Consider the following 11,665-nt stretch of genomic DNA (forward strand, 5'->3'; position numbering starts at 1 on the left):
AGTGAGGAGTTTTGCTGTTTGTAGTGCTGACGGAAGTTTTCTGAGAGGAATGAGATGTCATGATTTAGAAAAGCGATCAACGATTGTGAGAACTGTAGTCATACCTGACGAGAAAGGCAGTCCAGTAACAAAGTCTAAGGCAATATGAGACCATGGTCAATTAGGGATACTGAGGGGTTGGAGAAGACCTGCAGGAGGCTGGTTACTGGACTTGTTCCTGGCACAGGCTTGAACAAACTCTGACATCTTTATGTATAGATGGCCACCAAAACCTTCTCTGAACCAATGCTATGGTCCTGCTCACCCCAGGATGAGTCAAAAACTTAGCTGTGTGTAGCCATTCAATTAACTTAGTATGTACATGGGACGGGACATAGATTTGGTTTGGTGGTCCTGTGCCAGGGTCAGGCTCCAGTTGTTGGACCCTGTTAATAATGTCTTCTATTTCCCACCTGAGTGCTCCTACTGTCCAAGTGGACGACAGAATAGGAGCTGGTTCCTTCACCAAATCCTCAGTGGCGAACTATCTGGACAGGGAATCAAGCGTGGTATTTTTGGGGCCTGGTCTGTGAGAAATACACAAATTAAATCGAGAAAAGAATAAAGACCACTGAGACTGGGGTGGATTGAGTCTCTTGGCAGCTTGGAGGTAGGCCAATTTCTTATGATCGGTCCAGAGTTGAATGGGATGCTCAGCCCCCTCCAGAACGGAACGAGGAGATGCAAGTTGTTCCACCTCAATGCCTGCACTGATGACTAACTCAGAATCTACCAAGTTCTGGCAGACAAATTCAAAGTATGTTGATTAAATATGATAGTAGCTGGTAGGCTGAATCTGGGGGCTTTGCAATTCTGTAAGTGGTCCACCAACCCCCCCCTTCATAGTTGATGGACCCTGTCTTTTGGCTGCCTGAGGCAAATAGGACAAGTTGCTACGAAGTGATCAGGTGAGTAAAAACACTGCTTGATTAGTTTGCGTCTCTGTCTTTCCTCAAAAGTTAACCGGGTGTGCCCTAGTAGCATGGGCTCAGGTTCAGCTGCAGTTTGTTGAGGCGGTGTCTTAGCTGTGAGTAGAGAGCTAGTGGCTGACTGTAGTTTAAAATTAAACCTTTCAGCTCTAGATCTTCTTCTCTCCCTTATTCTATTGTCAACTTTAATAGCTAACGAGATTGTTTCTTCTAGTGTAGGGGGTTCATCAATTAGGACCAACTTATCCTTTAAGGAGTCGTCTAAAGCGTGAAAAAAGGCTGACTTTAAAGCGTCATTATTCCAACCAGAAGCAGCAGCCAATGTGCGAAACTCAATAGAAAATTCAGTAAGAGGCCTTTTACGCTGCTTTAAGGCTCTCAACTGTCGACCAGTACTAGTCTTGTCAATAACAGGGGAAGACGTCTGCTTAAATTCTTTAACAAATTCTTCAAAAGTACAACCAAAATTTCTGCAATCAGAGAAATGGGCCTCTGCCCACTGTAAGGCCTTGCCTGTCAATAACCCAAGGATATACGAAATCTTATCATCATCATGGGGAAAGGAATGTGGAGAACGGTTGAAAACTAGAGTACACTGTAGCAAAAATCCCCTACAGTTACTAACCTCGCCAGAGAATTTCTCTGGGTTAGGTGAGGTGATGTAACGTGAATGAGGAAGTTGTTGGGATGATGGTGGTGCAGCAGCGCCATCTGCATGAGCGGAGGACTGAGAATTCAAGGTTTGCTGACGCATGGAAGTAATATGTTCTAACTGTTTATGTGTACAGGGGTTGGACAATGAAACTGAAAGACCTGTCATTTTAGTGTGGGACGTTTCATGGCTAAATTGGACCAGCCTGGTAGCCAGTCTTCATTGATTGCACATTGCACCAGTAAGAGCAGAGTGTGAAGGTTCAATTAGCAGGGAAAGAGCACAGTTTTGCTCAAAATATTGAAATGCACACAACATTATGGGTGACATACCAGAGATCAAAAGAGGACAAATTGTTGGTGCACGTCTTGCTGGCGCATCTGTGACCAAGACAGCAAGTCTTTGTGATGTATCAAGACCCACGGTATCCAGGGTAATGTCAGGATACCGCCAAGAAGGATGAACCACATCCAACAGGATTAACTGTGGACACAAAGGAAGCTGTCTTAAAGGGATGTTCGGGTGCTAACCCGGATTGTATCCAAAAAACATAAAACCACAGCTGCCCAAATCACGGCAGAATTAAATGTGCACCTCAACTCTCCTGTTTCCACCAGAACTGTCCGTCGGGAGCTCCACAGGGTCAATATACACGGCTGGGCTGCTATAGCCAAACCTTTGGTCACTCAAGCCAATGCCAAACGTCGGTTTCAATGGTGCAAGGAGCACAAATCTTGGGCTGTGGACAATGTGAAACATGTATTGTTCTCTGATGAGTCCACCTTTACTGTTTTCCCCACATCTGGGAGAGTTACGGTGTGGAGAAGCCCCAAAGAAGCGTACCATCCAGACTGTTGCATGCCCAGAGTGAAGCATGGGGGTGGATCAGTGATGGTTTGGGCTGCCATATCATGGCATTCCCGTGGCCCAATACTTGTGCTAGATGGGTGCGTCACTGCCAAGGACTACCAAACCATTCTTGAGGACCATGTGCATCCAATGGTTCAAACATTGTATCCTGAAGGCGGTGCCGTGTATCAGGATGACAATGCACCAATACACACAGCAAGACTGGTGAAAGATTGGTTTGATGAACATGAAAGTGAAGTTGAACATCTCCCATGGCCTGCACAGTCACCAGATCTAAATATTATTGAGCCACTTTGGGGTGTTTTGGAGGAGCGAGTCAGGAAATGTTTTTCTCCACCAGTATCACTTAGTGACCTGGCCACTACGTGATACTATTAGGACCAGGCTTATATTAGATCATAGTTAGATCATAATTCTGGCAGAATTATTAACCAGATAAACCAGACTGTGGCTCAGTAGGAAGAGTAGTTGTCTTGCAATCGGAAGGTTGTGGGTTTGATTCCAGCTTCCTCCTGCTGTATGTTGATGTGCCCCTGGGCAAGGCACTTAACCTCAAGTTACCTACCGATCTGTGTATCGGTGTATGAATGTGTGAGCGTTAGTGAGTGCGATTGGGTGAATGTGGCTCTAGACTAAAACACTTTGAGTGGTCTGTATGACTGAAAAGGTGCTATATAAATTCAGTCCATTACAATGGTCATTTTTTAACTGAGGCAAAAGCACACTTTTCTCTTTTTGTTTTGCTTTTATTATATGTTTCATTTTACCATGTCCATTTTTTTCAGTTCATAAATGTTCCCTATCTTTTAATTTCTTACACTTTCTTGTTCAAGAGCAGGACATGTTATAGTTTAAATGGAGTTTAAACAAAAATTCAACATGGAAGACTCACCATCACCTCCAGCTTCGTCTAATTACTCCTCCATGCGGCTCTGCACCACCAATCAGCGTCAAGTCTGCATTTCTCCCCGGCCAATCATCCTTCAAGGCTCCGCTTTAAGAGATCTTCATCCATGGAACCCTCCGTTCTGCAGCTGAACTTTAACCCTCCTCCACCCCATCTCCACCATTTGGCTTCCAAACTCTTTCCAAATCTCCTCAGGCCTCCACTCCACCACCAGGATCGGATCCCAGGGGGGAAGACATCTCTAAATCTAACCCTAAGATGTTCATTCACGTCTTCCACTGGGGTCCGAGCGCCAAAGAAATAAACATTTACTAATACACTTTTCTAATTGCATCCCTGTCTTCTCATTGTGAGTCTGTCCAGGTTGAATTACCTTTCTAACATCTGACACATCAGATTTATGGTCTCTTATTTTTATTAACTGTGGGTTCAGTTGAGCTTGACCCAGTGTTTTATAGAATAAAATAGTTTATGTCATTTCCCTAGAGAAATTGACTCAGCCCTGAGCAAAGAAAAGGCCAGCAATAAAATAAGTAATAAAACACAGCAACTCACTCTCAGCTGATTTGCAACTAATATGAACTGGTAGCATTTCAGTAATTCATTTGTTGGTGTTTTGTTTAGTTCAGCGAAGTTGTTCTGGAGGCTGCAAGCTTTCAGAGTTCTATAACATCTCCAAGACGGTGAGAGAAGAAAAAAGGTGGTGGAATGGATGGGTGGAGTCTGCCAGGATGTTGTGGACTCTGCAGAGGAAATAAGTCCGGAAAGAGTCCAAAAGAGCACAGCAGGAGGTCTGTCATTTTTCTTGGTGTTTTGATAACTCTGTTGTGGCTTCTCGGTAGGCTTCTGTGCAGTTTGCAAAACAGGTTGTCAAAGTTTTTGGTTTAGGTTAAATTTATGTTGTTTTAAAAGGATCATTGCTCTCTGTTGGAATTTGAGTTTATAGAGTCAGGACTTCAAAAGCCCACAGGGATGAATCTCTTTACAGGATAACTAGTAGTTGTGCACTTTACAAACTTGGCCTAAATGGAAGAGCTGCATGTAAGAAAGCCATAATTAGTCACGTTCTCTGTTAGTCACAAGCCAAACACGACACGTGGAGGAAAGCACTCGGATCAAATGAGACCAAAACTGAACTTGTTGGTTTAAATGTAAAAAATTATAGCAAAAACCTTAAACTCTGAACTCTTCATGCCCACAATGAAACATTTTGGTGGCTCCATCATGCTGTGGGGATGCTTTTTTTCAGCAAAGGTGATAGAGGTACAATGGTTGCAGTCAAAGCATAGCCATGTTATGTTATGTTATGTTATGTTATGTTATGTTATGTTATGTTATGTTATGTTATGTTATGTTATGTTATGTTATGTTATGTTATGTTATGTTATGTTATGTTATGTTATGTTATGTTATGTTATGTTATGTTATGTTATGTTACAGCTATTTTCACACATGGTCAGGTTAGTTTGACTTTTTGGTATTTACTCAAGTTATTATTGTCTGATATTAAAGCACGTTTGATGATCTGAAACATTTAAGGCAAAAAGCAAAAATAGAACAATTCTGTGAAAACATTTTAATGTTACTGAGATGTATGTGCCAAATAAAGATGTATATTAACCAACAAATTAATAGGAAACAAAATAAAAATACTGGGATTTAAAGATTTTTTAACCACAGTTTCCAACAACAGCTGTTGTAGTTAGCATTTTGTATTTTTGAGATTACCATATTCTTTAAAACTTTTCTCACAAAGAAAAGTCATCTGTAGGATGAAACAGCAACCCACATAAAGACACTATTTAGCTTAAACCTCAGCTGTTTCTGCTAATCATGTTGGTCCATCATCATTGGACTGGAGTTCCCTCTTTTGATGAACTTGAAATCAGCCACATGATGATTCTAAAACGATTCTGACTGATGTCTTGTTGAAATTATATCTGTGCAGCTGTTTGACAAAGAAATCATTCAGAAACTGAGGTAATGTTTTTTTCTCATGCAATGTTTTTATTTTTAGGTGGACAGTTGTCTTCTGGTGTCCACCAATAACATGAATGGCTGCTCTTCCAGGAGCAGGGCAGGTACAGATGAGCTGAAGGTTGCTGCTTGGGCATGCAGATGGTTTGTACACTAGAACATGTGTCTGTGGCAGCCATACTTTTAATGGAGACCCAAAGAAGATTCTTCCATCTGAGGAGTGTCTGCAGCTGAAAGCGCTGCAGCAAGAATATCACAAGGTGCAATAGGAGATTCAAGACATGCATTATATTGAAGGACAAAGTGTTGATCTCTTGCTTCTAACTTGGGGAGGAAACCTTTCTTCTCTGTCTCTTCCTCTTCCGTTACACTAAAAATAAACACATTAAAACTCTCAACGTGGTAAAGGCGTTTGTTGTAACTGTGTTTCTTCAGCTTCTCTAATGTCTTGTGACTGAGTGGGCAGAAAAGACATGCATAATTGTCAATGGAGGACCATTCAGAGTGTGTCTGCTCATGAAGTCGTTGTTCCTTATGAGCCCACTGGTAAAATTCAGCCTAATGTGGTTCGGAAAGAGGTCTTCATAGTGGAAAGATGAGGATGTCAACACTGACACATGACTAAAAACAGAAACCTAGTGTGCTCATAAAGAACATGACCAGAGAACACGTTAACAGATAAAGTAACTCAGGCCCTGTGAACATGACAATAATCCATTGAAAAAGGGATTTATTTTTTATTTCTGTTAACACATCTATCTACATGACAATGTTTGTGAAAACACACTAGTAGAAACATACAACAGCAGTCACACAGTGCATGTCCCAGGGCTTCCCCATTCGGGCAGACTCAGTTTTTTCTTTCTGCATGACAATGGACACTGGAACATTTTTAACCCGCTTTCAAATCATGCTTTTGTCAGAGAAAACCGTTGTGATGTGCATGAACAGTAGAAATGCAACTAAACCTTCAGTTTCACCAAAACACTTTGCCGTGTTACTCAAGATTTCATACCCCACATTGTGTTACAAGAAAACCACAGACTTATGTACAGTATGTTTTATTGGGATTTAAGGTAATAATATAACACAAAGTAGTGCATAACTGTGATATGGAAAGAAATAAATGCATGGTTTTATCAACTCTGAGCACCTCCCTGTCCCTGCTGAAGACAAGCATTCCCACAGCATGATGCAGCCACCAATACGTTGCATGGTGAAATTTACTTGGTATCTGACAGCAACCTATTCTTTCACAAATGTTTGTAGGAACAGCTCGCATGCCAGTTTTCTGCATGTTAAACACATGTGTCTATTGAAACTATTGGATCACTTTAAAGGATTTTGATAGGAGAGGGCATGATTTTGGCAAGGTAGCGTAGTCAGCTTCAGTTTACCACCCACATAACCTGAAGCTGCACTGTAGCATTATAGGAAAAAAGCTCCCAAGTAATGACCTTTTTAGTCCAGTAAGACTGGAAGCATCAGGAACAGATTACAATTTTTTGTCATTACACAATAAAAAGCAACAACCTTTCAGTGTTCCATGTTTGGTGCTCCCTTCAAATAGGCAAGTTTGTGGTGTGCGAAGAGCCCTTCTCTCACAGATGTTGCCTTATGATTATTGGGCTTCAGACACCATCAGAAAGATGCTTTAATTTCAGAATCAGAAAAAGACTTTATTGCCAAGTAGTGTTTCACATGTATGAAGAATTTGCTTTGGTGGGAAGGTAAGGGTCGAGGACCTGCCTGTGTCTCCATGGACATCCCACTAGATCCTCCAGCTCAGTGCAGGTAAATATTTTTGGGGTTTATCACTTGACTTCTTTTGCCCAACCCTCTCAGGATCTTTTAAGAAAGTTATGACTATCTGACTGCATCCAACCTAAGCAGCAATGGAGGACTGTAAGACACACTGATTCTGCATCTCAACAATCCTACACAGTTAAACACAGAAAGTTTGTCTGCCTTTGCCATCTGGAACTGTGCCAGTGATAATGATGGGAAATTACATCAAAGCCTGACTGATGCACCAATTTCAAACTGTTAAGGCTACTGGTCTAAAACATTTGAGCTTAGTAAGTTAGTGCTCTCGTGAGTGTGACTGGGTGAAGGTGGCTATAGTGTAATGTGCTTTGAGTGGTCATTAATCTCAAGCATAAAGAAATGTTTTCAACTGTGTAATTGGTGATGAGAGATACAATTTTAACACACTGTTGTCAACTATTATATATTCAGCCAGTTCAAAATCTTAATTGTTTTTTTGGAACTCAAAAATATACACTTATATAAAGACAACATCTTAACCCTGAAATATGAATATGGCTGAATATATCGCTTTGTGTTAACTGTTGACGAAAAAACAGTATTTCTATTTAGGCTACATGCAGATTACAGTTACAGATTTAATTATCTTAATCGTTTTGTTATTTCTCCTATATAACCTATATCACAGAGCCTTGGATTAGGGAATTATTTTAGTATTTTTATACTGTTACATTCTTTTGTTGAGTAATTTATTGTTGTAGTTAGTTAATAAAACATGCTTATTGGCCTAAAATCTTTGTCCTTTGTTTTATCATAATAGTCAACTAATTAAAAGCAAAATCCTAAAATTATTCAAAAATCATGACATTTCAAGTAAAGTATTGGTATTGTTATCGGCAATACTAGCCCTGTATTTACTTGGTATCGAATTGATTCCCAAATTCCCAGCACAGCTCTACTGCCGAGAGCGACTCTGAGCAAGGAGACCACAGAACTTCCTATCTTAGTGAGGAGGTGTGGGTGACCCCCGGTGTGACCCTGTCTTCTAAGAGTTGTGATTGGTTCCCTTTGCTTTCTGATTTCAGTTCCCATCACTAGTGTAGATAACCAACTTTTTTCAATGCTGTAAAAAAGTCTATTTTTGAAAGAATTTTACTGTAAATAATATTAAAATTCTTCTGTACTTTATTGTTTGCAAATTTTGTTCACTTCTTATTGATGGTTATTTATTATAGTTTCTATTATTTATTTATCCTTCCTAACCTTACCTTGCCAGAAGTGCACCTTTAACCTGTCCTGCTGCTGAAACTATATAATTTCGCCCTAGTGAGATGATAAAGTTTTTCTTATATCTAGATTAATAATTTTTTGTTTAAAATAGAGGTTTATGAGCTCATTTATTCAACTGTTTAAGGGGTGGATCCCTGCGCGATCGAGCCGGTAGTGTTTTATTAATTCACTGTTGTTCATTGCACGGAGAATATCTCTCCTTTCTCTCTGTCTTTCCACCATCTTCTCTGCTTAAGACACTCTTAGGCTCACTAAAAGTCATCCTCACTACTCTCAACATTACCTGAGGTTAGGAGCTCTCTTAAGGCCTAAGGTGCTTCGTGAATCACTTGTATCTTACCGAGGGAAATATTCTTAGAAAAAAAGATTTCTCTTAGAATGACGTCACTAGGAGCCCCTTTCAGTTTTAGGATTATTTGTGAATACGGGCCCTGATGTTTATGTAACAAAAGAAGTGAAAATAGAGTCAGTCCATCCCCTGCCACGAAGGGCGATGTTTACAGTTTAAACTGTACAGACAGCATGTGTCCACCAGGGGGCAGAATTCCCCCACCGTTTCAGACTCGAGAATTGAATGAGCTGCTGTTATTTTGTGCTTTATTACAACGCATATGAAGACTTACAGCTATCTATCCCAGACAAGACAAGATGTTTGTGACGACGTTAACAGAAGGAAACGCAATAAGTTTCCATGCACAATAAAACAACAGTAGGAAATGCACGATGCTGCACCCACTGGATGCTCCAGCACAATCCTCTGAGGTCTAAGGTTGGGTGCATTCAGAGGACTGGATGATGAATCTGTGACACATGCTGCTACAGAGCTTGTAGTTTTGTGATAAACTTAGACAAAGTAGAGCATTGGGGTGGTGTGGAAGGAAAAATGTTTTATTGTTTACACATAAGAACCTTCATATGTGTTAATTTGTATTTAACCCCCTTGAGTCAGCTCTTTGAAGATCAGTCTTTTGCTGCAGTTACAGCTGTATGTGTTTTGGGGTATAATTCCTGCAGCTTTCCAAATATAGATAAATTTCTGCCCATTCTATTTACAAAGTAGCTCAAGCCCAGTCAGATTGGATGGAGTGCATCTGTGAACATAAATTTTCAAGTTTTGCCACATATTCTAAACTTGGCCATTCGAACACATGCTTTGACTTAAACCATTCCACTGAAGGTCCAACTGCATGTTTGGGGTCATTGTCCTGCTGGAAGGTAACTCGTGCCCCAATCTCAAGTATTTCTGGGTCTTTAACAGCTTCAACAGATTCAACTACCTGAACCATGGATCTCTGCAGCACCTCCAAAGTAAACAGCAGCACTTTTGGCTACTTTTTTAAAAATGCCCTCATTCTCTAACCTGTCAGTTTAGCTTGATGGGCCTGTCTTTTCAGTTGTAGCATTATTTGCCCACTTTAATAATGGATTGAACAGCACTTCTTGAAATGATTAGAGCGTGGGATATTCTTTTAAAACCTAACTAAACAGCATTTGCTCATAATGTTCTCTAACAAACCTCTGAGGCCTTCACAGAACAGCTGGATCTATACTGAGATTAAATTACACACACAGATGGACCCGGTTTACTAATAGGGTGAAGGCAGTTCAGGGGTTTGTATTTTATTTATAGGTGGAAGCACAACTGTGCACCACAATTTATTTTTGCTAAGATGATTTTGAATATCTATCTATGATTTTCCATCCACTTTATGTTATACAGTACTTTGTGTTGTTCTATCACATGAAATCCCAAATAAATGCATAATAAATGTATAATAGCCTTTTTATATGACTGCACTTGTTACATCTGTACAGTTATGAGGTCTGATTCTTGTTTTATGTCTGCTGTGGGCCATGCTGTAAAAATGAAATTAATTAAAACCTTAAAAACAGATATTAGTCAATGATCAAGAAGCAACATGCAGCACCAGGATTAACAATACTTTCATTTTTTATATAAAAATCTTGCAATAATTGAGAGACCTTGTAATCTCACCTGATCTCTTTTCAAACTGTACTTTTAAAACATCTTTCCAGAAACAAGAGGAAGCAAAAACATTGAGAGAAATAACATGTCTGTCTCTTTAAAATTCCCAAACCACTACATTGATAGTACTACAACAAAAGAGACAATCTAAACCTCCTAGAGGTGACAAAATGTATCAAATTTATTAGAATTATAATAATGAAATGATAGAATGTTCATAGTGGCTCAAACTGCCACTTGTTACAACCAAGTTATACAGAAAACACAGAAGGAACCTGTCAGTTAAGAAGATGGACCTACGGAGACTATTTTCTTACCAAACTTTGGACCCATTAGTAAAACCTCTGCATCATTAAACACCAAAGCCTTCTGGAATATTGTTGCTCACCATGTCCACATTGTACCTTCTTCTAACGGGTACTTCCAGCAGCATGATCCACCATGTGCAGAGTTTGAAGAATCCCCAACTGGTTTCTTGATCATGGAAATGAGTTCACTGCACTCCAATGGCCTCCACAGTTGGGTTGTGAAGGAACGATAAGTTAGCATCACCCAGTTGCTAACAGATCCACAGCAACTGGGTGATGCTCTCATGTCAATATTGATCAAAATCTCTGAGGAATGTTTCCGATACTTTATTGAATCTATAGCATGAAAAAGTATCTAAAATGTTCATTGTCATGACATTTGGAATGTGTAAGTGGCTGGTGAGTGTATCTGCAAATATTTTTTTATTTGACTGCAAAGAGATTCACTTTAAACCATTCTTTATTGTATGCAGTACAATAGAGCACTTATCTAGAGTTTTTGCACTTGAAAGCAAATCAATGCTCTGTTTTCCTATTTTGTGAACAATTCTGTTTGCTGATTTGTTCCAATCTGTTTGCATTGTTTTGTACAGTACAGGCTGACACCAGCTCCACAGATCACTCCGGGTCAGCGAGCCATTCATTTCTTCTGGCATGCACTTTTGATGTTGCAAATAAAAACCTTTCTGTTGTTTGGTGTCTTTAATGATGCCAGTTTGAGTTTCACGTCTGGAACTGATTTGGACTCTACATGAGTTTAGGAGTGCCAGCACATTTCTGTCTGTTATTTTTTCCCTTCTCACTTGAATTCCTTCCACTCTTCGGTGTCATTGACTTATATAGATGACTGGAGCTCGGTCCCTCCTCTATGATGAGGGAGTGCTCCCTGGCTTTGAGTGCACTGTCACACAGCAAGTGTTTTCATTCATAGGTGAGTTA

The sequence above is a fragment of the Girardinichthys multiradiatus genome, chromosome 8 (assembly GCF_021462225.1).
Source record: "Girardinichthys multiradiatus isolate DD_20200921_A chromosome 8, DD_fGirMul_XY1, whole genome shotgun sequence".
NCBI classification, from domain to species: Eukaryota; Metazoa; Chordata; class Actinopteri; order Cyprinodontiformes; family Goodeidae; genus Girardinichthys; species Girardinichthys multiradiatus.